This window comes from Miniopterus natalensis, chromosome X (genome assembly GCF_054644295.1).
Source record: "Miniopterus natalensis isolate mMinNat1 chromosome X, mMinNat1.hap1, whole genome shotgun sequence".
Lineage (NCBI taxonomy): Eukaryota > Metazoa > Chordata > Mammalia > Chiroptera > Miniopteridae > Miniopterus > Miniopterus natalensis.
The window spans coordinates 97,063,604-97,089,321 of NC_142103.1; the positions used below are offsets into that span (position 1 = coordinate 97,063,604).

A 25,718-nucleotide genomic window follows, 5' to 3' on the forward strand; every position below is an offset into this window, starting at 1 on the left:
ATGCCAGCGTGCAGATCCACTGGGATGCATTTAGTTTCCTCTGGATCCTTGGGTTATTTGTGTTGGCACAGGGCCATGCTCAGCTCTTCCCAAGTTGGAACACATTCTCAGAAAGGGCTGGTCCCACCATCCTCATCTTGGTCAAGGCCAAAGTCTGGTTTCATTTTTCATTAAACTGTCATTTGTAACTTTCATCGACCAGAATGACAACATGCCCAACTGTCTTCATTCAGTATTTTCACAAGGAGAGCCTTTTTGCCTCCCATGAGAGTGTGTGATTTATTTATCTCCTCCATTGTGCAATAGGTTCACCACCATTACAACTAGCTCAATGTTCTGGAGAAAAATTTTGCTTTGTCACACGGTGACTTCACTCACATTGGCAGTGATTGGTCTTTCACTAGATCCACGAAAGCCTACACCACAGGGGATGAAATCACGTCACCAGATACTTCTCTGGTTTGATTGTGAGTGCCTGGAGGGCTGGGACCACCTCTTGACCATCTTCATCTGCCCAGGATCTGACACATAGTGAGTACTGACACATCAGTACTGTTCACCAATACTTCTATGTCTCCACCTCCAGGGTCCGCGTAGGGCTGCATTTCCTCAGTCCCATAGGCTGCATTTTCTGTGTCTGAGTGCAGCTATGTGAACAGTTCCAGCTGAAGAGTTAGGAGCAGAAGTGTTACACATAATTTCTGGGTTGGAGCATTTAAATACTTTGGTCCAGAGCTCTCTTTTCCTTCTAGCTCAGCAACCAGCAACATTTGAGAAGGTAGCTACTCAGTCAGCCTGGGTCCCTGAGTGATTGCAATAAGTAGAGCCCCCTACCCCAACCTATCATAAACATGTAGGTAAGACATAAACCTTTGTTGCATTAACCATGGAGATTTTGAGAACTGTTTGTTACTGCAGCATAACCTAGGCTATCCTCACTGATACCATAGACATAAAATAAATATTTGTTGAATGAATAAATTACTTAAGCCAGAAAGGACTTCTGAGCAATGACAGCTTTAGAATTTCTATAAAGGAGAAATTCAGGAAAGGTGATCTGATTACAATTGTGTGGGAAGTGCAAGCCATGTTGGCTAGGGGATTTTTCTTGTTTCGTTTGTATAGTACTGTACACTATTTTGTTAGATGTCTTTTATTTGTGGTATTGGAGTGTTGATAGAGATTATAAGGGGCCTAAAACACCTCAAACCAGATTTTGGCACTACTACTGATGGACCTTGTTGCCTCCTACAATTTTACAAATGGGGAAACTGAGAGCCATACTCAGTGTAGACTACACTGATTAGTTAGTGAAAAACCTGATAAATACCAAACCCTCATTTTCTGATTCTCTATCTGGTGCTTTTGCCATTCCAACATTCTACCCTTCATACCCAGTCATTAAGACAGCAGGAGCTTGAGAGTCACACTCCCACTGATTCCAGTCCTAGCTCTACCACTTACTAGCTGTGGACCTCGGGAGATGCTACTTAAACTCTTTGTGCCTCAGTTTGCCCAGCTGGACAATCCTCAGTGGGTTGCCATGAAGATTTAGTAAGAAAGTATAAAGTATAAAAAAGCTAACATGTCTGGCACACAGTAAGAATAATGTTAATAATTATCACTATCACCATCACCATCATCATCATCATCATCATCATCATCATCATCATCATCATCATCATGTTCCGAGTTCCTTATCCCACTGTCTTGACTTGGACCCAAGTCCCACGTTCTCTTTTTGCTCATTTCCCTTGGAAAATAATGAATTTGTTTCATATCACTGCATGGTATATTTTTAGACTATTTGGCTACAGGTAAAGTTGCCTTTAAAGTTCTAAGGAGAGGGCTGGGCCCTGAGCACTGGTGAGCTATCCTCCTCTGCCACCTCCCTTTGCTGAAAGCCCACACTATGGGGTCCACCAGTAGGAGAGGGAAATGAGACAAGGACTTCTGCCCTCCCTACCCAGTCTCTGCCATGTTTCCTGACCTACTGATGCTTGGGGATCAAACTCTATCACCAGCTCAAAGACCCTGTGGGACAAGAGTCAAAGTTTCCCCCTCTCCAGTTGCTGGGACATCAACCCACAGGCTCTGGCTAAGATTTAACCACAAATCCTAAGCATCCATGGCTTTCCTTCATATCACCAGACAGTGGCTGTGCAGGAGGCATGTGACCAGGGCTCTCTCTCATGGAAAACACAGACAGCCCTGGCTAGGGAGCTGGGGTTATCTCCTCAGCCCCAGCCTCTTTTCTCTTCTCTGAGTCCTGGTGGCAGAATTATGTTGACCTGAGAGTGTGTGTCAAGGAGAATGAAAGTTTGGCTGGAAGTGCATCAAAATATGAATTTTTAATTTTAGGCTAAGGAGTGCCTCTTTATTTTTGTTTTTTAGACCTACTTCCTTAAAGTGACTTTTTTTTTTTTTAAACAGCAAGTTTGTTTAAATGAAAAGCATACTTATTTTGGTATCACTCTTTAGAAATTAAAACAACTTTTCATATGAGCTATACATATTTTAGCTTTTTATTGAAGTAAAACATAGATGCAGAAAAGTGCACGTATCATAGATGACCTGATCAATGAATTTTCACAAACTTAGTGATCCATGTAAGTAGCATTCAAGTCAAGAAACAGGACATTACCTGTGCTCCATAAACCCTTCTTATCTCCCTTGTAATTCCCTCTCATCACCAACACCCAATGAACACCATCACAACTTCTAATTTCATAGATTGGTTTTGCCTGTTCTATACTTTGTATAAATGAAATGCTTTCATGTCTGACTTCCTTTGTTAAATATTGTTTATAAAGTCTGTCTATACTCAGTGCAGAAGTGGTTCATGCATTTTCATTGCTGTCTGGTATTCCATTTTGTGACCATACCACCACAATCCATTCTACTATTGATGGACATTTGGGTAGCTTCCAATCTGGGGCTATTACAAATACACCGCTGTGAACATTCTCATTCATATTCTTTGATAAACATATGCACTCATTTGTATTGAGTGTGCACTTAGAAGGGGAATTGCTGGACATAGGGTAGTTGTAGGCTCAATTTTAATAGATTCTGCCAAATAGCTTTCCAAAATGCTTGAACAATTTACACTGTCAGTAGCAGTGTATGAGAATTCTGGTGGCTTTACACAATTTGAAGTCTATTTTGTAATAAGTCAAACATATGCAGGTGTTAAGTTACTTTAAAAGGTTAAATTTAACCCTTCGGAGTAACATCAACTATGTTTATTAAAATACAGTTTCCCCCCTCATCATAATTCTGCCTTGAACTTGTTATGTAACCTGGATGAGCTTCCTGATCTCCACTCCCCCTTAATCTAACCAGTCAAAAGTCTTGCTGAAAACACTTTCCATTCATTTACCAAGCTAGAATGTTGTGAGTGTTAATAAGTTTTTGTTTGCAAAACAAATCCAACCCCTCCTGCAAAGCAAGGTATAGATCTCACCTTTGTTGTGTCTAATATGGCAGAGTCAGCCCAGATGTGCTCTGCAGATCTGCACTTTATGAATATCGTCTCCAGAGTTATGAATGCAATTCAGAATCTAGAATTTTATTTTGGTGGTGAAGAAAAATGGAATAGTCTCTGCAGGTTTTAACAGAAGAGAATGGTGATGTGAAAGTGATAAAGCATTTTGCAAATATAGGAGTTATTTGACTATAAAGAAGAAAGGCTGGAGAGGGTTGTGGGGACAGTAAAAGACGCCTGAGAAGGAATTCAGAGTTTATTCTTTTCCTGGTCTCTGCAACTAACTGTATACAGAGCAGAGCCAAGCCCCCTCTAGGCCTCTGGCTTTGGCATCTGTAACATGGGTTACTTTGACAAACTGATTAGGTGATCTGTAAGTCTTATCCAGATCTAGCTTTTATTCTATGAAGGAGCAGAGGGAGGAGATGCTGAGGTTATAGGTAGAGGGGACCAGGAACAACTCACTTCACCCAGCAGGTAGAGCGCTGGGGATCCCAGTTTTTAGGTTCGGTGTAACATGTCCTTCACCAGATAACCACGAAGCTGAATCCTTTCCCAGGACCTTTTCCTTTTACAGATCTTTCAAAATCGCCCTCCAAGTGGTCTGACATCCAATCTCTGCACCAGAAATATTGTGGCAGAGGAGCTACCTCGGGGTTACCACCCATCCCAGTGGACAGTGCTGAAAGTGATGGAACAGGCAGTAGGGTATCATCAGGGCGACCCCTAAAGGTGAGCGGCTGGTTCTAGAGGTTGGGTTCCCTGAAGAAGCGCCGGATCGGGATGCGGGCCTCGGAGGATATCGCGGTCCAAGGAATCCTGAAGCACCGCAAGGGCCTCACCTGGGGTGGGGTGGGCTACCCGGTCCATGGGCCCCGCTTTTCTCCCCACTCTCAGTCCAGAGGTCCCGGCAGGGCTTTGGCCCGCCGCGCCACTCGCTCATACCCTCCTCCCTCGGCGCCCCGCCCGCTCCCCACCTCCGCGTCCAGCCACAGCTCACAGCCTCACTGCCGCGGAGCACTCGACGCGCCAAGCGGCTGGGCAGCTGGAGAGCGGGCGGGCGAACTATCCGGGAGCAGCGGGGGCGGCGCCCAGCCCGCAGGAGGCGGGAGGAGGAACGCGGAGAGAGGGAAAGGGAAAAGAAGGGCCGGAGGGCGTCAGCAGCCAGCCCGTCGGTGGGGACCCGCAGGTAAGCGCGTGGCGCCCGGATGGGTCTATCCCCTTGCGTTCCTGAGACCCAACCCGGGGAACTGGCGACGGGCGCGGGCGGCTCCCGCTCAGCGCCTGGACTCGAAGGGCTACGGGACAGCAGGGCGAACGCTCCCTCCGCCCAGCCGCGGCTTTGAGCTGGGGCCCAAGGCCGCCCTGAAAAGCAGAGGCAAATGGCCGAGCTCCCGGGGCGACACCCTGACAATGGGAACGTGCGCGCCGTGGGAAAGGGGGCTCCTGAGACGCGTTCTCCGAGGGGTGACAGACGTATCCCAAAACTTCAAACGGACTCAAACTCTCCCCACCACTCCGGGAAACGGAGCCACGAGTCTTGTTCTCACTGTCGCTCTTTGAGACGCGACCCGCAGGCACTCAGTTTACCGCTCCAGTCAGTGGGTGCCCCGGAGCCTTCGGAGCTCGAATGCTCCCCAGGCTCTGGGAGGTTTGGCGCAGCACCGCCCGGCGAGACCCAGAACAGGTGGCCCGGGCGCAGCGGGATGGAGCGGCAGCCGGGAGTCTGGGGGTGAGCATGGGGGAAGGAGAAGGCTGGAGGTTTCAGGTGAGCACGTTTAGAGGGCGACTTGTCGTTTCGAGGCCCCGGAACTACGTAAGTGAGGAAAAGGAGAGCTGACCGGCCTCCCGAGAGCTAGATGAGGCAGACAGCAACCTCTTCCGTGGCTGCTTCGGCGGTGACACTTCTTTGTGCGTACTGTGCACACAGATCCCTTGGAGGTCTCGTTAAAAAGCAGATTCCGATTCAGTAGGTCTGGGGAGGGGCCCGACAGTCTATGTTTCTAACAAGCTCCCAGATGCTGCTGCTGCTAATCCATGGACCACACTTACAGAAGGACTTTTTGTCCAAACCGTCTGAAAACCTTAGGAAAAGTGGGAGATTGGGAGAAGAGGTTCTAAAACCTTACAATCCCACCTCCACCCCAAACGCACACATTAAAACGATTGCTACTCATTTAGTAGCGAAGTGCTTTACTTTTCTTACCAGTTACTAGCCAAATACATTGTCTAAAAGTGGAGCTGGCTTTGCGGGCATGCGACCTGTATTTGGTTTAATGCTCTGCTGTCGCATTTCTTAATTTTTGAATAAGGGACTTGGCATTTTCATTTTGCACTGGGCCCCACGGATTATGTAGCTGATCCTGTCTAATAGTCACCATAGGCAGAAAAAGGATGCATTTCTTCCAACAGGGTTCAGAAGGGGTGGGTGATGGAGAGTGAAGGTTTATTAAGCAGAGACTAGCTAGATGTTGCAGTTCCTCCCATCTTTCTCAACTTCTCTTCGACTATTTTAAGAGGTAAGCCTATGAGTATAACCTGTTATACACGGTATGCCAACATTTATTGTTTTATTCATATTAACAATATACACTTTATTAAGAACTTAATGATTAAATAAACAATACAATTAAGTTTGATGCTGCAATAATTTGTAAATTAAGTGACAGACTGTGTGTTATTTCCAAAGGGTGTGGGGAATCCTTTTCAGTGTCTCAAAGTTTCGCTTAGTTAAGATCTAAAGTGAGCTGGACATTGCTTGGTTTGGCTGCTTTTAGAGCTCAAATGCAAAGCTGGAAAACAAAAATGGCCAAATTTTGTAGCAGTTCCAGGGGTATTGTTTTACAAGGCCTCAGCTCGATGCCAGCCCTGATCGGATTCCCTCTGCTTTTATCATTCCCACACCCTGCAAGGTGACTTTCACTAAAAGGGGGATAGAGCAGTTTTTACTATTGAAACACCGAAGAAATGAAAGGCCAGCATCAGTGTTTCCTCCATGAATAATTCTTGCCCCAAACCTACAGATTCCAGGTGTGTGTGCTTTTCTAGAAAAAAATTTTGGAAACACAGAAAAGACAAGAAAAATTGAACTTTAATTATGGATATGATTTTGTTCCACAGAGGGAGAATAAGTCTGAGAAATGGAATTTCATTGGCAGGTTTGGCAGGGACAGGAGAGCCGCTATGTTTTTGGTACTATGAACAGCCTTCCAGAAATGGCGAAGTGAGTTTGCTCAGGTGTTAGGAAGAGACAGTAAAGAAGCTGCTTTTCCATGGCCTACATGGTCATTCTGGGGCCTCTGGTATGGCCGTGGTGTGGCTGAATCTGGTCTGGGACTCAGAAAGGGGACATGACTATGTAGGTTCCTGGTACCTTTACTACTCACATGAAACTGACAAATACATTTTTCCATTTTGCTGTCTGAGAGTATCAAGTAACTTTCAAATACACGCTACAAACTGGGAAGAACAACATGAAATTAAAACAGGTTGGGAGAGAGTGTGTTTCTGTGACATTAATAATTCTGAAGATAGGGGAGATTCTGTCTTTAGTAAAACTTGGGAGCTGGTTTTTATGTCTCATTGAGAAAGGGCTTCCCTACCTCAAGATAGAGAAAAAAGTTTCTTTTAGATCTTTTAAAAATGTTTATGGTTTTTAAAATATGTGGGTCTTTAATTCACATGGGACTTATTTTGGGGGCATGGTATGAGCTGCGGGGGGGGGGGGCGTCTGGAAGTTAAGAAATGGGCTAAACATTTGGGGAAAATTATCACAAAATAAATTCCCATAATCAAGTAAGATTCTATGAACACTGTTCCATTTTATAAATCTACTTAATTAATGAGTTGATTCCATGTTTTTAAAATTGAGGTAAAATAAATTGAGGTTATTTATTTATAATAACATTCACCCTTTTTAGAAGATAGAGAATTCCATCACTCCAAAAAGTTCCTTACTAACCCTTTGTAGTCAGTCCCTCCCAGGGCTCTCAGCCCCTGGACAGCAGTGATTTGTTTTCTGTCCCCATAAATTTGTCTTTTCCAGAATGTCCTATGAATGTATTCATACACGATATATCCTTTTGAGTCTGGCTTCTTTCATCTAGCACAGTGCATTTGAGATTCACACCTGTTGTTGGGTGAATCAATACTTTGTTCCTTTCATTGCTGAGTGATATTTCACAGTTTGTTTATTCATCAAATTTCGGTGATTATGAATAGGGCCAATATAAACATTCACATACAGCTTTTTGTGTGAACATAATTTTCATTTCACTTGGGTAAATAACTAGAAGTAGGATTTCTAGATTGTGTGGTAATTTTTAAAAAATCCTCACCAGAGGATATTTTTTCTATTGCTTTTCAGAGAGAGTGGAAGGGGGAGAGAGTGGGAGAGAAACATTAATGTGAGAGAGACACATTGAGTGATCGCCTCCCACATGCACCCCAACTGGGGATTGAGCCTGCAACCAAGGTATGTGCCCTTGGCTGGAATTGAATCCGGGACCCTTCAGACCATGGGCCAATGCTCTAACCACTGAACCAAACTGGCTAGGGCTATTGTGTAATAAATTTAACTTTATAAGAACTGCCAAACTTTCCCCAGGTGGCTGTACTATTTTATTAGACTTATACAAAGTGGAATTGGTAATATATATATTTTTTGAAGAGCAGAAGTTTTAAATTTTTATAAAGTCTAATTTATCAGGTTATTTTTCTTCTATGGATAGCACTTTTAGTAACCTGTCTGATAAATCTCTGCCTACCTCAAGTTTACCAAGACTTTCTCTTTGTGCGTTCTTTTCGATATTTAATAATTTTATCATTTATAGGTAGGTTTATGACTTCATTTTGAGTTAATTTTAATGGTCAAAGTTTACTTTTGTTCTAAATTGATAGCCAGTTGTTCCAACACTGTTTGTTGAAAAGACTGTACTTTCCTCCCATAGTATCCCCTTTGCCCTTTTGTCAAAAATTAATAGACTGTATAAGTGTGGGTTTATTTTTGAACTCTATTCTGTTCCATTGATCTGTATGTCTATCTTAATGCTAATACCACATTGTAGGTCTTACACATTCTTGTGAGGTGAATTCTTAGATTGTTTTATGTGTGTAATTTTTATTGCTTTTAGAAATTGTGTACCCTTTCCCATTTTATTTTATAATTACTCTGCTGTTGTATAGAAAGGCTAACTTTTTCTAGGCTTATTATATTCAAGCCATGTTGCTGAACCTTTGTTAGCTCTCATAGCTTTTTGGTCGATTTTCTTGGATTTTCAAGGTAGACAAACTGTCTGCAAATGGCAATAACTTAGGGACCCCGTCTGCCAATAATTTTTCCTCATTTTATTTGCCTGCCTTAGTGGCTAGGCTTCCCTCTAGAGCAGTTATTTGGGTGGGAATGCTTCTAATAGTGTACCAATAGGTATTAATTATGCTTTCTGTAGAGTTCTGGTAGTTTCCCTTATTACATCCAGGAGAGTTCTTTCCATTTTTAGCTTCTAAATGTCTAAAGTTTCATTTTAAAATTTCTTATTCTGTTTGGAATTTTTTTTTCATTGAAAAGTCTAACAGTTTAGAGGTGAGTCAGTCTTCCCAGCTTAGGATGGTCATATTTTGATATCCTTGGAAGGGAAGATAGTGTAGCATAAGTCAATTCGCTTTATTTAGACTATGAAGAAGCTACCCTTAGAGCTTTTTGATAATATTCTCATTTCTCATTTGGGGGATGCCAGGCACAGTAAGGATGAGAGAGAATAAAGGGATGGTTTATCACCTACTTATGCATACTATTCATAGTGAGAAGCATATTTTAAATTTCAACCCAGTATGAACATATGTATATATAATTGAAACAGAATCTTACAAAGCGTTATGAATCTCACAAAGTATACACTTTTCCTTTGTGCAGTGTATGCTGATATTTGCAGTTCTCTTCCATCTGTTCTATTTCATTTTAAAATGATAATCATGACCCTCTAAATTGACTTGACCATTCTTTCATAAAACACTATTTTATAAAACTGTTGATTTCATTTTTAAGCCCCAAACTGCTGAACTGTGTCCAGGACAAATTCACTTTACATCAGATCTTGTTATGATGCAAAGTGAGTTGAATTATAATATCCTCAGATTATTGTAGTTATCCACATTTCTCACATGAATTACTGTGTAGCCTCTAAACCAGCCTCCCAGAATCCACCCTTAACCCCACAGAATAACCAGTAAATGCAGTCTTGTAAACCCACTGCTCAAAACCCTTTAATAACCTCTACCACCCAGAATAAATCCCTGGATCCTCACTATAGCCTCTGAGGTCCTATATGGCATTTACCCCTATTCTTCTCACACTTCTTTAAACACACCAGTCTCACCCAAGCCAAGCACTTGCCTGCCTCCCAGCCTTTGCACCATTTCATTTCATCAGGTGTTCACATAACTTGTTCCCTTATTTCATTTAGGCCTTCTCTAACCCTCATTCCAAAATGACATTCACCCTCTACCACTATAAATGTCCATCCCTTCATCCCACTTTTGTTTCCTTTGTACCACTATTATCTGTGGTTATATATTATTTAATTAATTGTTTACTGAGAGAATCGTTGATCAGCTGCCTCCTGCACGCCCCCTACTGGGGATCGAGCCCGAAACCCAAGCATGTGCCCTGACCCAGAATCGAACTGTGACCTCCTGGCTCATGGGTCGACCCTCAACCACTGAGCCAAGCCTACTGGGCAAGCATGAAGTATATTTTAGTGTAAGCAGTTCATTAATCAACAAACATCTGGTATCCACTATGTTTCTGATTCTGTGATAAAATAATGATAGCAAATAGCTAATATTTATTAAGCAGACACTGCTCATACTACTTTATATAGTAACTTATTTAATCCTCCCAACCTCTTGAGGAACGTACTATTATTATTTTACAGATGAGGAAACTGAAGCACAGAGAAGTTAAGTAGCTTGTCCAAGGTCATATAAAAGGTAAGTAGTGGATCTGGGGTTTGAACACAGACCACCTGATTTCAAAGCCAGTGTTCTTAACCACAATGCTTTTAGCAACAAGGAGTATACACAATTCCTGACCTTTATAAACATGTAATGTTTATGGCCTTTGTTCCCTTAGCATAGTAGTTCTCAACCAGGGCCGATTTTGCTACCTATGGTCATTTGGCAATGTTTGGAGACATTCGTGGTTGTCATGACTGGCAGAGGTGGCAGTGCTGCTGGCATCTAGTAGGTAGAGGCCAAGAATGTTGCTAAACATCATATAATGCAGAAGACCCTCTCCCTCATCTCCCCCTACTCCCCAACAAATAATTATCTGGCTCAAAGGTCCATAGTGCTGAGGTTGAGAAACCCTGTCTTAGCATAGCAGTTCCAAAAGCCCATTCAAATCATTTGGGGAATTTTCAGAATAAATACTGATATTTAGGTCCAATTCCTGACCTTAATAAATCTGAAGTGGGCCTTTGGCATTGCCCAGAAATCCTACCATGCTTGCATGGTGAGTTTGCATTTCTATTGTCCAAAACAGCTGTTTTACACCTTCCTTTATTTCCTCTCCACTCCTAAATCAGCTGCTCATTAGACAGCAACCTCCTCCCAGTCTCAGCACCCAAACTCCTAACATGCCCATATTTGTACAAATACTCATGGAAACCCCCACTGTTACTGTGAAACTGAATGGACCATCCCCAATGTGCCAAAGACTGGCTCTTTTTCTGAGCTCTGAACATATTCTTTTCTTAAATCATTTTTAAAAACTTTTTATTTGGAAATCTCAAACTTTACAAATAAATTGCAAAAATAAATGGTACAAAGAATACCAATATATCCCCTATCCAGATTCATCTATTGCTAACATTTTACCCCATTTGCTTCATCATTTGCACTCACGGTCACACATAATTTTTTTCTGAACCATCTGAGGGTAAGGTTACATGCATCATGGCCTTCAATCCTAAGCACTTCAGTATGGATTTCCTAAGAATAAGAACATTCTCTTACATAACCACAGTGCTGTTATCAACTATAGTAACTGTTATCTAATCTGCCATTTGTATTCCAATTTTGACAATAGACCTGATAACATCCTTTGCAACATTTTTACTTGTAGTACAGAATCAGGTCTAGAGATATCATGGCATTTAGTTGTCAGGTCTCTTAGCCTCCTTTAGTCTGGAATATCTCCACAGCCTTTCTTTGTTTTTTTATGACATTGGCATTGTGGAGGAGGAAAAATAATTTTCCCTATACCCTTCTAGGTTCTTGGCTGAGACCCCTGGTAAGAAAAGATAGATTAAGGGGAGAAAAACAAGCAAGTTTAATAACATGGATGCCTCCTGTATACATGGGAGAGACCCAGGAAAACTGAGTAACTTCCCCAAATGGCCCAAGCCACTGCCTTAAATATCATTTCTAGCTAAAGACAAAAGATGATGATGGGGTACAGTTATGGGAGGTGACAAGGGTAAGGTTGTTATGAAGATTTAGTCAGTGCCTTCTCCATTGATAAGAGATTTAGAGTCACCTCCTCTTCCTGGTACAAGAGGGAGACACCCTGACAAATGGCGATTCCATTACAAATGTAAGTGTCTCTTACAAGAGGGTAATTTGTACTCAGTTTTCAGGGCTTCTCCTGGGTCTTGTTTCTTAAAAAGAATCAACCTCAAGATAATCCTTATGCCAAATAGGCATATTTTGTAATATCATATTCTGCTCCCCCTAAAAGAATCTTTAAATATATTTCCAATTGTTTCCACAGTTGTCAATTGTTTTTTCCTTTGAATGCAATTAGGATTAGTAGCCACCTTTGGACATATACATTTGTATCTATAAACAATGTTGTGGCTTTTTATTCATAACTTGAATTAAGTTTTAGCATCAGTTGTTTTTCTACTTTTTCCCTAAGAGTCTGTTTCTATGTTCATTTATTCCTTTACTAACTACCTATATAAAAATGTCATTTTAAAAGATCTTAAGAATTTTGGCAAGGGGAAAAGGTGAGGGGAACAAAGTAAATGAAGGAGGTTTTGAAAAACTCAAGTATACTTTATTTTGCTGTGATTACACCCAGGTGGGCAGGTTGACACTAGTATCTCCCTTTGTCTTAAATTGCATAATCTGAACTTAATTTGACAAACTGGATAGAGCAAATATAGCCTAAAATCGAGCAAATACCTTCCACTTGGTTTTGGTAGGAGACATTCTTGAATGTACTCTTTGTGCTGAGAGCCCCAATAGTATCTACAACAGTGCCTTTCAAATGTACAAATCCATCACCTGGGGATCTTGTTAAAATGCAGATGAGGATTCTGTAGCTCTAGTGTGGGCCCAGATTTCTGCTGTTTGGGAGCCACACCTTGAAAAGTGAAGCTTTAGAGCACAGCTGGGGATTACCTGAAACTTTTGTCCGTTGCCCATTTACTGATTGATGATAAACATGTCTGCCCAAGTGCCTCTCTGGACTTATCCTCCCAGCCCTGGCGTGAAGAAAAGAGTGGGGCAGGGCAGGCATGGAACCACCCTGCTGTCGCCTGGCTTCTATATTTTGTACTTCCTCATTCATTCCAGAGAGACTGGGTATCCATTTCAACAGCCCTGACCCTGACCACTTGAGTACACACCAGCCCCCTTCCAGCCACTCGCTGCGCATTTCTCTACCCGCGAGCCTGCTCTGCCCGCCCATGTGGCAGACTGGGAGTGCCAGGGAATTAACACTGAATTAACACTCCCCTCCCCTCCCAACCCCACCCTGGCAGCAGCCCTCAGTGAAAGTTGGTAGATAAACAGCCCAACTCCCTTGCCCTCCAGTAGTATAACTCTGAGAAGGAGGGACTGGCGTTCTACACTCCCAGGCTCCCAGGACTGAGCTTCAGTTGCCCCCAGTGGTAACTGGCTTGATAATGCGTCTGTCTGTATTAGCTGCCTTCCTGCAGCTGTCTCACTTCCCCATTCTCCTGTTTCCTGGGATCACATCCTAAATAAACTTTTTGTTTTTGAATTCTTGCCTCAGAGTTACATTCTGGAGGAACCAAAGCTATAGCTGTTTGAAGCCAACAGTCAGGAAGTACTTTTGTTCCTTTTAGTAAAACCCCATTGCAAGAAAACAACAGAGAGCTCCATGGGGTTTGTTGGGGGGGGGGGGGGAGTGTTCACTAGTGTCTAGTTATTTTGTTGGCATGACAACAACCATTTGGATGGCTGGGAAGAAGCCCCGACAATGGAGAGAATGCTTCCGTGTTCCTGGGCTATTTGGGGACCATGTCAACAGAGTTGATATTCTGGGCTCCCCAGCAGAGTTGATTCTGGTCATTCTGACTCTGGCTAGGGATGAGGGGGGGATTTCTCTGAGTTTTGCCTCAGAGCCCTTAACTACATCTTGTGGCCCCTGCAAACCTCGGCCTGGCTGTATCCTACTTCCATGCTCCTCTTCATAGGCCTCCCTCCCTGGGGGTCTCTACTGTGGACTCTCTGCCCATCCCCTTGGGACAAGGAGTCCTTTCTTGGACCTTTATTGTGTGGAGGCTCCTGATATTAAGTTTCAAGGACGTGCCCACACCTGTTTTCCAAGTTTTGCATCAATGATCAATGTTCCTCCTAGCTATGTCTTCAGCTTAGCCTCTTCCTCCTGCATTCTTTCCCAGGCTAGAAGTGGACCGGAACCTTCACATAATTTAAGCCTCTCAGGGCATTTTAGAGCTGTTTGCACCCAGGTGGGGGTTCTTAGACCTTTAGACCTTCGGTATGTTCAGAAGGGTGCTACAACCCAACCTTCTGCCCTCAAGACCTTGTACACAGAATTCTCCTTTCTGTGGTTCCTCACATATTTGGAACCCACACCAGGCAGTGGTGTTTGGGAAGGTGGCCTGACCTGGAACCCTGGACTTAATTTCTCACAATTGTGCTGTACCTCTACCAGGGTGTGCTGCCCAGCAGGCTGAACACCCATGTCTTTGTTCGGACCTCTTGGGGTTCCTAATTAGACACCTGTGGTCCTTTGGGTTTGGTATTTTAAAGGCATATGGTACATTAACCAGGCTAGCTTTAATGTAAACATCTGTGAAACCATCAAGGATGGATGACTAAGTGACTGCTTCCCTGTGACTTTGAGCTTTCTTTCTGGCTTGCAGACTGCCACCTTCTTGCTGTGTCCTCAAATTATAGAGAGAGTGGGGAAAGAGAAGGAGGGAGGGAGGGGAGAGAGAAAGAGAAAGAGAGCGAGAGATTGAGAGAGAGATCTTTCTCTTCTTATAAGGCCACCGTCCTATTGAACTAGGGCCCCACCCTTATTACCTCATTTAACCCTAATTACCTCCTAAAACCCTGTCTTCAGATACAGTCACACGGGAGGTTAGGGCTTCAACACATGAATGTTGAACCCAGGCCAGGCAAGGTTGGTCCATAGCAATAATTTTGCCCAGCTCCCCCATTCCCCTCCCCTCCAACATTTCACCTACTCATCTAGCTGAATCCTGAAAATCCACGATTAGAGATTCATTTATTTGGTTTAAGGATTTTTTAAAAATGTAAATGGACACGGATTTTGGTTGATGTGCCTCTCTGTGAGGTCTTCTTCTGAGAGCAGGTAAGGGTTCAAAATGTATGAGGTCACTGGGCGCCTGTAGGTTGGGAATGGGCCCTACATAAAGGAGAGAAAGGGTACTAAAATGGAAGTCAGTTTCCTCCAAGCAATGTCTGTTTAACTTTGCCAAGACCTGTTCAAATCCTCAGAATTATTTTCTTATCAAATTTTTTTTTTTTTTGCAAAAATAACCCTTAAAATCAAAGAATTGAGTACTTAATCTTGCTTCCTTGGATCTATGAGCAATTTGAAAGACATTGCCTGTTAATGAGGTATTCTATAAAAAGGGAAAGTAGAAGTACAACTTCTCATTGGCTTATCCAGCCTTCTATCAACACAAACTTTTTATTAGCCAGCAAATTATTTATAATGACAACAGATGTTTGCAGTAAAGGTTCTTATGTGCTGTTAGAGCCTAAAGTACTTTTCAAATCATCAAAGATTAAATTATATATGAGATCTTTTGCACATTAACTGTGACTTTGATAAAGTTTTGTTACTGTTTGTTACTAAATGATAGTCCTTTGTCAACCAGAATATGTCCACTTCAATACTTCATCTTCCTCCTTTGCTAGCATCAAAACGGCAAAGTGAGCCCTTCTTCTGGCTTGTTATTGCTGGGATCAGCTGCTTGTGGATAATTAGTTCAGGTAATCAGAACAGTCAGGTACATGGCTTTGACACCTATGTGACCTTTGCTCCTATGGGGGCCCACTGAGGGTGAGTCAGTGCTGCTGAAGAAAGTGCATGGAATTTAATCTCCTTTGGACCTGCTCCCACAATGGTGTCATCTAGAGGTCCTCAATCCTGGCCATATATTAGGTTAAAAAAAGTGCACAGAGGTAAGCACTATCCAGAAATTGGTGTTTATCTTCTCAGACATTTCTTTATACTTATTCTACATATGAATATGTCCCAAAGCAAGAGAGCATACTACTTGCATACTTTTAAACTTTATATGATAGGGTTTTTACTGTCATATTCTTCTGCAACTTTCATTTTCAATCAGTTATTTTTTGTGAGATTTGTCCTTGTTGTTACATGTAGCTCTAGCTCAATTCTTTTTCTTTGCTCTGTAGTATTTTATTACATAAACATATAACATATTTAAGCATTCTTCTATTGATGGTCATTTAAGTTTTCATATTTTGTTATTGAAAATGAAGCTGCTATGAACAGCCTTGAACATGCTTCCTTGTACAAATATATGAATGTTTCTCTAGGGAATATATTTAGGAATGGAGGTATTGGGTGGCAGGGTACATGCCTCTTTAACTGTACTAGATGTTGCCCAATTACTTCCTAAGCAACAGTGTAAGACACTTCTTATTGCTCAGCATCCTTGCCAATACTTAGCATAGGCTTTTCAATATAGCTAAGATAATAGGTATGATATCGTATCTCTTTTAGTTTTGATTTGCATTTCTGAGTACCAGTGTTCATTGGCTAAATTTCATCTTTGTGAAATTCTAGTTCAATATTTTTTTGCCCATTTTTTTTCTATCAGAGTGTCTGTATTTTGTTTTATTTATTTGTATATATTCTTTATATAGTCTGGATACTAATTTTTAGTGATATGTGTTATAGATAACGTCTCCCAGTTTGTGGCTTATTTTTTCACTTTTTATGTAGTTTTCTGATGAAGTCCTTACTTTTAATGTAGTCAAATTTCTTTTTTTCCTTTTATGTTTTGTACTTTTTGTGTTCCTATTCCAAAGATATAAAGATACTTTCTTATATTTTCTCCTAAAATATTTTAAATGTTGGCTTTTGAAATAACTTTAGTCTAACTGGAACTGAGGGAGAAATTTGTGTGTAGTTTGTTTTTCCATCTGGAAAACCAGTTGTCCCAGCATCATTTGTTGAAGAATTGATTCTTGCCCTCTTAAACTGCATCTACCCTGGCACCTCCTTTGCTATGTATGTCTACGCATGAATCTGCTCCCATGCTCACTCAAATTTGGCTTCCTGGCATATTTGTCTAATCCTGAGTGAAAACTACACTTGATTGCTGTAGCTTTCTAATGAGTCCTGGAGCTGGTAGGTCAAGCCATCATTTCTTGTTCTTTGTCAAATTGTCTTGGCCACTTGCTTTTACATAAATACCTTAGAATTACCATAAAGTTCCATGAAGAACCTTATTAAGATTTTGAGTGAAGCTGCCTTGAATTTGTAGCATTATACATTTTTTCCAAAATTACTTACACATAGATATCTCACTTGCATCTCACCAGCAAAATGGGAGGTAGGTTAAATGCCTTGACCACAGTTCACAAAGTTAGTCAGTTGATAGCCGAGTCAGATCCTTTTTTTTAAAAAAAAACTTTTTTCTTTTTATGCCCTTTTCTTTGCTTGAGAAATAATTCACATACCATAGAATTTGCCTTTTTAAAGTGTACAATTCAATGGTCTTTAGTATATTCACGGGGTTGTATAATCACCACCACTATCTAATTCCAGAACATTTTTATCACCTCAAAGAGAAGCCCTGACTCCTTAGTAGTCACTGCCTATGGCTCCCTCCTTTCCCCCAGCCCCTGGCAACCACTAATCTACTTTCTGTCTCTATAGATTTGCCTATTCTGAACATTATATATAAATGGAATCGTGATGTGTGGCCTTCTGTGTCTGGCTTCTTTCACTTAGCATCATGTTTTCAGGTGTCTTCCATGTGATGATTCAGAGCTTAATTCCTTTTGCTTTCCTTCATTTTCATCTTCTTTTCTGTTTCATTCCATTCCTTTTCCTTCATTCCTTAAGTTCTTTAGCCAAGCCTTTTGACTTTAAGCACAGTGCTCTTTTCACAGTTACATATTAAATCAATCAGTAAGTAGGAATTTATTTCTTCAAGAAGCTAAGGACACAATGAAATTATTACTCGTGAGCCTAACAACGAAGTTCTACAGCCTTACTCCCTGTTGACATGCAGTAGGCACTCGAACATTGAGCTGAGCACAACCAGCTTAGAGGATCAGCATCAAAGTTCTTCAGGAGAATCTTGCCAAACATTTGCTAAGCACTGTGTCTGAAAAGCTGAATATTGTTTAGGTTGTGAACTGTGCATTAGATATGCATACTTGCTTTTATAGAAGTAAAGTAGTGTTTTCTTCCAGTGAACATCAAGTAACATCAGTTGAATATGTTAACAGAACTTGGTTTAAAAGTTACCTAAAGCACCTTATGTAAAGAACCCTTCTTTCTTTAGAAAAGCTCCTATTCAGTTAAGCAATATTTTGCTGTTAATTTTAACCATGAGCTTGAATTGAACTATGAAGAAAAATTAGAATGATTGACACTACAATTTGTCAAGCCCCGAACTAAACTAAACACAAATATATATGTTTCCCTGCAAAGCCTGCTGAATCAATTTCATACCACTCCCCAGACCATCCCCAGTGAACAACAGAACCTACATTTGCCAGGATGGGGTTGAGGAGGGATTACCCACACACACTCAAAATTAGTTGATCTGCAACAAACCTCAAGCTATTTTCTTAACTAAACCTAAATCAAGCCAATAATTCCTATAGATTTTAACCAGCTATTCTGACACTCTTCTAGGCACTGGGGAATCAACAGTGAAATAAATACAAAGCTTATTTTCTAGTGGGGGAAGCAAATAATAAATAAGTAAAATATACATTATGTTAGACAGTGATAGTGTTAAATTCAAACCTTTGCTCTGCCACGTACCTCTGTGACCTCAGGCAAGTTATTTAACCTTTCTGTGCTATGCCTCAGCTTCCTTTTCTATAAAGAAATTATAATAGTATGCCTTCTGTGTAAGGTGGTGATATATCCCAGTTTGCCTGAGGCAGCCCTGATTTATTCCTGTTTTCTCTGCATTAATAGTGTCCCATTTAACTTTCAGGTACTCCATTCTGGACATTAGATTAAATATGTGCCCTAGCTAGGCTGATGCAGGGATTGAGTTAGTACAAATAAAACACTTAGAACCCTGCTCGACCATAGCCTGTATTTACTAGACTTTGGTTGTCATTTCTTGTCTCAATGCCATGCCAACTTATCACTTAATTTTCTTCTGACTCGTTGCTAAGTCCAGACTGATTCTTGTCTGAAGCAGTTTTGCATGTCTGGGTAAAGAGGCCATCAGGGATCCTTCTTCCACGGTGCAGTGTCTTCTGCCTGCAGTGCTTATCCCCTAGTGAGCATCCTGCTCACTCCCTGACCTCCTTCAGCCGATCTTGGGTCAGATGTCCTCTTTTCATGATGCTTTCACAGGCCACCTCTCAAAAATTGCCACCCTCTCCCACATACACTTTCTATCTACTTCACTGCTTTAGTTTTGTACTTAATACTTGTTACTAACAACACAGATTCTATTGAGCAGCTAATAATGTTTTTAGTATAGTTTTGTTTTGCTGTTACTTGGATAGATAAAAACCACAAAATTCATAATGCCTATAAGATTTATTTGTGAAGGCCTGGAGTGGGGGTCAATGTAGAAAAAAGGGGGACATCTGAAATACTTTCAACAATAAAGAAAAATTTAAAAAGTAAAAATAATGTATTTTTATCATTAAAATTGTAGAAATTACAGAAAACCGCAATGAAATAAATATAATCCACGCACAGTCCCTCCCTACCCCTGCCCTCAGAGTTGGCATTTTGAGGTGTATTAAGAAAGCAGTTTCACACCAGCTCTAGAGGGAATGTATTTTCTAGTTTAATCATAGAAGTTCAGCTAAACAGCTTATAAGCAAATAAAGGTTTACTCTGTTCTCTAAGTATTATCATTTTGATTCCTTTAAGATAAACATTTCTCCTCCATATTTTCATCTGAAACTGGTCTGAGAGAAAATGTCACAGTACTGGTCCAGCCTAATCCCATCTCTAGAAGTAAAAATCATGGAAGGGCAGTTGAGGGAAGAGAAATGTTCCCCCACTTGGAGTTAAGGTTTCCTGGCATGTCTTAACAGAAATGATCATGTAGTAACAGACTTTCTATTTGCTGACTTATTTATAATATAGAGCAAGTTGCACATTCTTTTTGTGTCACTGTCTGACTGGAGAATATAATTCAGCTCCTTATGTGTTTGATTTCCAGCCCTCTTTAAAATTTATAATTGTTTCATATACTTGTTGATTTACATTTTTATTTGTTTGAGTGCCCTACTGGCATGTACAGTCCAGAAGGGCGCAGTTGTACCTGTCATGCTCACCGGTGTGTTCCTAGCCCCTCATGTAGTACCTGGCATGTGGTATTTACTCATTAAATATTTGTTGAATGGGAAGGTGCCTGAGCACGGCAGGCACACTCACCCTTCATGCAGTGGGGCTCCCTCCACTTGGCCCAGGGTGGGGACATCCTATGTGCAAGGTCCTTGGCTATGGAGAATGAACACCTAAAAAGGGGCACTAGCCCCTCAAACATCAGCATCACTTTCTCCCCCAGGTCTCAAATTCCTCTAACAAATGACAAAGTCATTAATTTAACCATCCACTTGGTTTAAAGTACCAATGCCTTTTGAGACATGAAGCTCATTAGGACCTTCACACTCAGGGATCAAGAGTAGATATTAACTACATTTTGGAGGACATTTGTAACAGGGTGGGAATGAGGAGAAGAGCACAAGGAAGAGAAGCAGAAGAGGGGCTGCACAAAGGGGGGATGGCCAGGGAGCAAAGGGTACAGAAGAGCAATGGGCCCACTGCCTACACAGTCTCTTCTGGAGAAGCACGTTCAATTTCACCCACAACCCAGGCATGTGAAGCAAGTAGCAGAGCACCTGACACACCTGAGCAGTTAATGATGGTGATAACACTAATAGCTAATATTTTTTTGAGCACGTACTATGAGCCAAACTCTATGCTGAGCTCTTTTCTTATACTTACTCACTGCTCCTTCATAAGAATTTTAGGAAACAAATATATGATTATTCCCATTTTATGGGTAAGGAATCTTGAGGTAGAGAGGCATTAAATATCTGTAACTGCTTCATCCTGAACTTGTGACAGGCTAAAATGAAATATTAGTCATTCTTATCATAACTAGTAAAAATGTGTTGCTGGCTTGCTAAAGCTCCCTTTTCTCTGCAATATCTTATATGTAAAAATGCTTTGACAATTTTGTCAATGATTTGGCATTATTACTATAGAATAACTAAAGGCACTTCATAATACTTCTAGAATATGAGATTTAAAAGCAGAGATATTGTACATTCATTTTTACTTGCATGAGCATACTACATCTTTATTCTGGCAGGATCATTTTTACATTAAATGCTATTTTTCAATATCTATTTCTAACTATAATACTGGTCATTGCTATTTATTGAGCATTTGCTATGTGCCAAGAATTGTTTTAGGCATATTATATGTATTGACATATTTATGTGTCCCAATAACTGGGAGATGGGCACTATTGATATTATCTCCATTTTACAGATGAAGAAACTGAGGCATACAGACAGACTGAGTTACTTGCCTGAGGTTTTAGGGGCAGCAAATGGCGAAGCTAGAATTCAAAGGCAGGGACTTATGCCACTTGAAACACTCTGCCATTTGCCTCATGACTGGGCATAGCAAACTTTCTTTCCTATGGTTAATATTTACAAGGAGTAAGGAAGTTACTATTACTTCCTGAGGAACTCCACTAGCTGTAACCTGACTTTCCCATTTTCGTCCATTTCCTTTCAATCCACCCCTTTCCAATAAGAAGCCAGGAGACCAATTGCAAGATTCTGTTTTATATTCACCCTGCACTTTTTTTACTATAAAAATTTTCATCCATCCCTAAGACTAACCTATGTGACTGTTGTACTTTGGATAAGAGAAAAAATGTTACTATTTTCCTCGACATTCTACTCATCATTCTAGTTGAGTCATTAGTTTCACTAGTTGAATGTTTTTTGTAGTACATATGTTGACTAGCAAAGTATGGATTGATTGTTGGTCCAGGTCTGGGTGGCAGAAGGACTTGTAGGAGCTGCCTCTGGAGACTGGCCTTTTAAAATATATATGTATATTTTTTATTGATTTCAGAGAGAGGAAGGGAGGGGGAGAGAGAGAGAAACATCAATGATGAGAGTCATTGATCGGGTGCCTCCTGCACACCCCCTGCTGGAGATCGAGCCTGCAACCTGGGCATGTGCTCTGACTGGGAATCGAACTATGATCTCCTGGATGTTAGGTCGATGTTCAACCGCTGAGCCACGCCGGCTGGGCTGGAGAGTGGCCTTTTCTGCTATCAAGTTTGCTGACCTTTCATAGAGTTCTGAGGTCAAACTACTGGTGCACATAATATCACACTACTTTCCCTGCAGTGTATTAAAGTGGGTTATAGACCTGTACTAAGCGGGCCCAGTGTACCTCATGATTCATGGGGACTTTGGGGTCTGGTGGCAAGTGATTATCTTTGGGAGTTATTTCACTCATGTGGTCTGCTTCCATTTTCCCAAAATATCTGGGGAGTTGGTCTCTTACTGCAAGGGGAAAAAAATAATACTCCCACACCAGTTGGAACACCTCAGTTTTGGAAAAATCACTTTTTAAAAAAATACTGTGAAGCCACCCATGCTGCATCAGTGCTGGAGGGAGTCATTTGGGAAAAGGCAGAGTCCAGACACTTGTGGGAGGTATGATTTTTATGGGCTGTTTGTGTGTCCAGTTTTGCAGTCTTCAGAGGATTCTTTTGGGGCTGTCAATGAAAACCATTGAACTTGTCAAGTTGTTGTTTGCCAGGTATCCTGGAAAAACACACTGACAAATCTCAGCACTGGGCGGGTCAAAGAGGATAGTTCTAAAAAAAGAAAATGGATGGCCCTGCTCTGGTGAGGCCAAGACTTGGTGCTGCAGCCAAGTTCCCCGGTGAGAGAGGAGTTTCCACCATCGGAGGCTTTCCCCACCCTACTTCACACCATCCAGTCTGCAAAAATAACTCCACTTCCGGTGGAGCCAAGTAGTCATTTGAAGGCAAAGAAAGCAAACGGAGAAGGCAATGTTGATACTTTAAGAGCACATCCTTATGAAGGAGGGAAAATAATAAAATGAGAAGGCCAGTCAGCAACTGGGAAATTTTCCTGGATGTAGGAGAGCTGCTTGGAATGGCATTGCCTTTCGTTTTCTAAGGACCAGCTGAGCCGACTTATAATGTAGGCAAAGCCTCTCCTTGGGAGTCTCTTCCCCATCCCTCCCCTTTTGCTCTTTTGAGCTAACAGCAGGATTCCATCTCAGTGCTCCTGTGTTATCCAGGCCTGATTCCATTGGGCCCTCTTTAGTCATCCATGCCTATAGTCCCCCTTCTCACCATCAAAGCTGGCCTGATTAATTCAAACTCATGTGTTAATGGCCACAGTAACAGAAATTTTCATTCTTTAATGGGTTGCAATGCCTTACCAAAAAATAAGCCTTGAGAAGTGATCTTTTAGATATCTGTCAAAAAGTAAGAACTTTCAGAGTAGGAGAGGAGTCCTACTCCACAGAAACTTTAACAGACATTCTAGGTCATCATCATCTCTTTCAATTTCTCTGATATAGAACATGTTTCTATGCCCTCTACCTCCCAAATACACAAAAGATATAATCAGTCACTCCTATCTTTGTGTCCTCAAAGCAGTGTTCTTATGACTACGAGCACATTTTATAACACCATTCATCCATGCATAGAAGTTGACCAGAGATGTTTTTTTGCCTTCCCAGAACATATTTCCCTGTGTAAACTAAACTGGCCTCTATTTAGAAAAGAATCTTAATTAGAAGCCACAACTTCCTGAAGATAATGTTATCAACCCTCCAAGGCTGCTGAGAGAAGTAAAGGACTGAGAAGTGACTCCTGGGCTTGGTGAGGTGAAAGTCATGGGAGATAGCCTATTTGAAATCAGTTCAAGAGAGGTTGGGAGGAGAGAAGTAGAGATACTGAGTATGGCCAATCCCTGAGCAGATTCAGTTAAGGACTAGTTGCAAAGAAACACTTTGCTTCCTTAAAGGATTGTTATGGTTTCTCCTCTTCGTGGGTAAGAGTTCAGAATGGAACATGATTCCATTTTCTATCTGGGCACTGAAGGCCATGTTTTTGGTTTGATGATACAGATGTGAAGGCCACAGGACCAGGTTATCTGTTTCCTAGTTCTCCTCCTTGGTTTTGATGGCCTCTAATTTATATTCTTCTGAACCTGCTTTTCTTTGTGGGAGGAGGGGAATACAGAGCGCCATGCTGTCATCTGTGGTCTTGGTTGTTAATTGTCTCTTGGCCTCCATAGAACAAGCAGGGTCTTTAAATGGAAGTATTGCTAAAAATTCTAAGACACAAGACCAATGTGAAATTCCTCCTCCACCTCTCCTGAGATCTCCTGGGCTAAAGCATGGTTCAGGATGAGTTTATGTAGCCCCTGAGGACAGGTGCAAGGACAGAATTTTAAGATGCTGGGGAGTAGGGGGCAAGGCTGGAAGGCAAGAGCAGAAAAGAAGGGCCTGTGCACCCACCACTTGAAGCCCCAGGACTGGTGTCCTGCTCTTCCCTGGCAGCCTAGGAAGTGTTTGTCTTCATATTTGGGCTTATCCTTCCTCTTCCTGCCTTTGACCTTCCTCATCCTCTCCACGCACTAGACTCAGAGCTCATCTTTTAAAAGCTGGACTCTGGTTAATTCTACATCCCTCATTCTGGTTTCTTCATTCTGTTCCCCTCTGAAATTAGGCTTTGACTGTCTTCTATACTTTTTTTTTTATTGTTGCTGTTGGTACCGGACTCATTTTCAAGTTGTTTCTTGGGGACTAGTGTGAGTGGGAAAAGCTAGGAATTGATGTTAACACCGTGGAAACTATGTGACTGTGATGGCTAAACGTGTTTTGAGAAAGCATCCCATATACTTGTAACCTAGCAAAAGTGAAATGCAACGCTGCAGGGACTGGGATGGGGAGCTGTGGATTGGACTACCAGAGGAGCTGTGGCTGTGGTAGGAAGGTATGCTTGACCAGGTGTGGAGAAGTCAGATGAACTGGGTTCTAGGCCATACCCAGCCACTTATCAGCTCTGAGCTTCACTTGCCTCAGCTGAAATCTAGGCACTGCTTGTCACTCTCTCACCCTTAATATCCAATCCAGACAGAAGTCCCAATTTTCCCTTCCAGATACTTCTCAGATATATCTGTATCATATCACCACCACCACCACCACCACCATCCTCATCCAAGCTATTGATTGTCACCTCAAAAACTGTAATCACTTCCTCACTGGTATAGAGCAGAGCAGACTATTGAACACTGGCCAAATCCCACCAGCCCAACTTTGTTATTGTAAATAAAGCTGCATTGGCACATGGCCACACCCACTCATTTACATTTTTTTTTCCCTATGGTTGTGACTAATGGCAGAGTTGAGTAGTTGCAGCAGACATCCCACAGCCTTCAAAGCTGGAAATATTTATTATCTGATCCTTTACAGAAAAATGTTTGCTGACTCCCGGTGTAAAGGGAAAACCGATTTGTATAATTATTTTGAATCTTCCTCCTTTTCTGAACTGTAATTCTCATTATATTTCAGTAGATCTTCATGTGTGTAACATGACATAAACAAATCTATAGTCTCCCTTTCCTTGATTATACTTCTTACTTTGGATTTTTGTTTTAATGATTGCTCAGACCTTCAGAACAATGTTTGAGAATAGAGAGCAGAAATCCCAAA

General features: G+C 41.5%; 1 protein-coding gene and 1 long non-coding RNA gene across 5 annotated transcripts in view; one reads left to right on the forward strand and one right to left on the reverse strand.

The window, feature by feature from the left end:
• Positions 1–579: 579 nt before the first annotated feature.
• The window catches only part of LOC107526787 (uncharacterized), a 93,039-nt gene continuing 67,900 nt past the window's right edge, over positions 580–25,718 (reverse strand). Inside the window, exon 3 of the long non-coding RNA XR_015716534.1 lies at positions 580–665. This is a non-coding gene — a long non-coding RNA (uncharacterized LOC107526787). The remainder of the gene's footprint in view (positions 666–25,718) is intronic.
• The window catches only part of ADGRG2 (adhesion G protein-coupled receptor G2), a 98,388-nt gene continuing 77,277 nt past the window's right edge, over positions 4,608–25,718 (forward strand). For 3 of the 4 annotated variants that reach the window (XM_087829476.1, XM_087829477.1, XM_016199359.2), the window contains exons 1-2: positions 4,629–4,676; positions 10,420–10,474. The gene's annotated coding sequence lies outside the window, so the exon portion shown is untranslated. Of the gene's footprint in view, positions 4,677–10,419; positions 10,475–25,718 lie in introns of all 4 variants that reach the window. The other variant, XM_016199358.2, reaches the window with a different exon arrangement.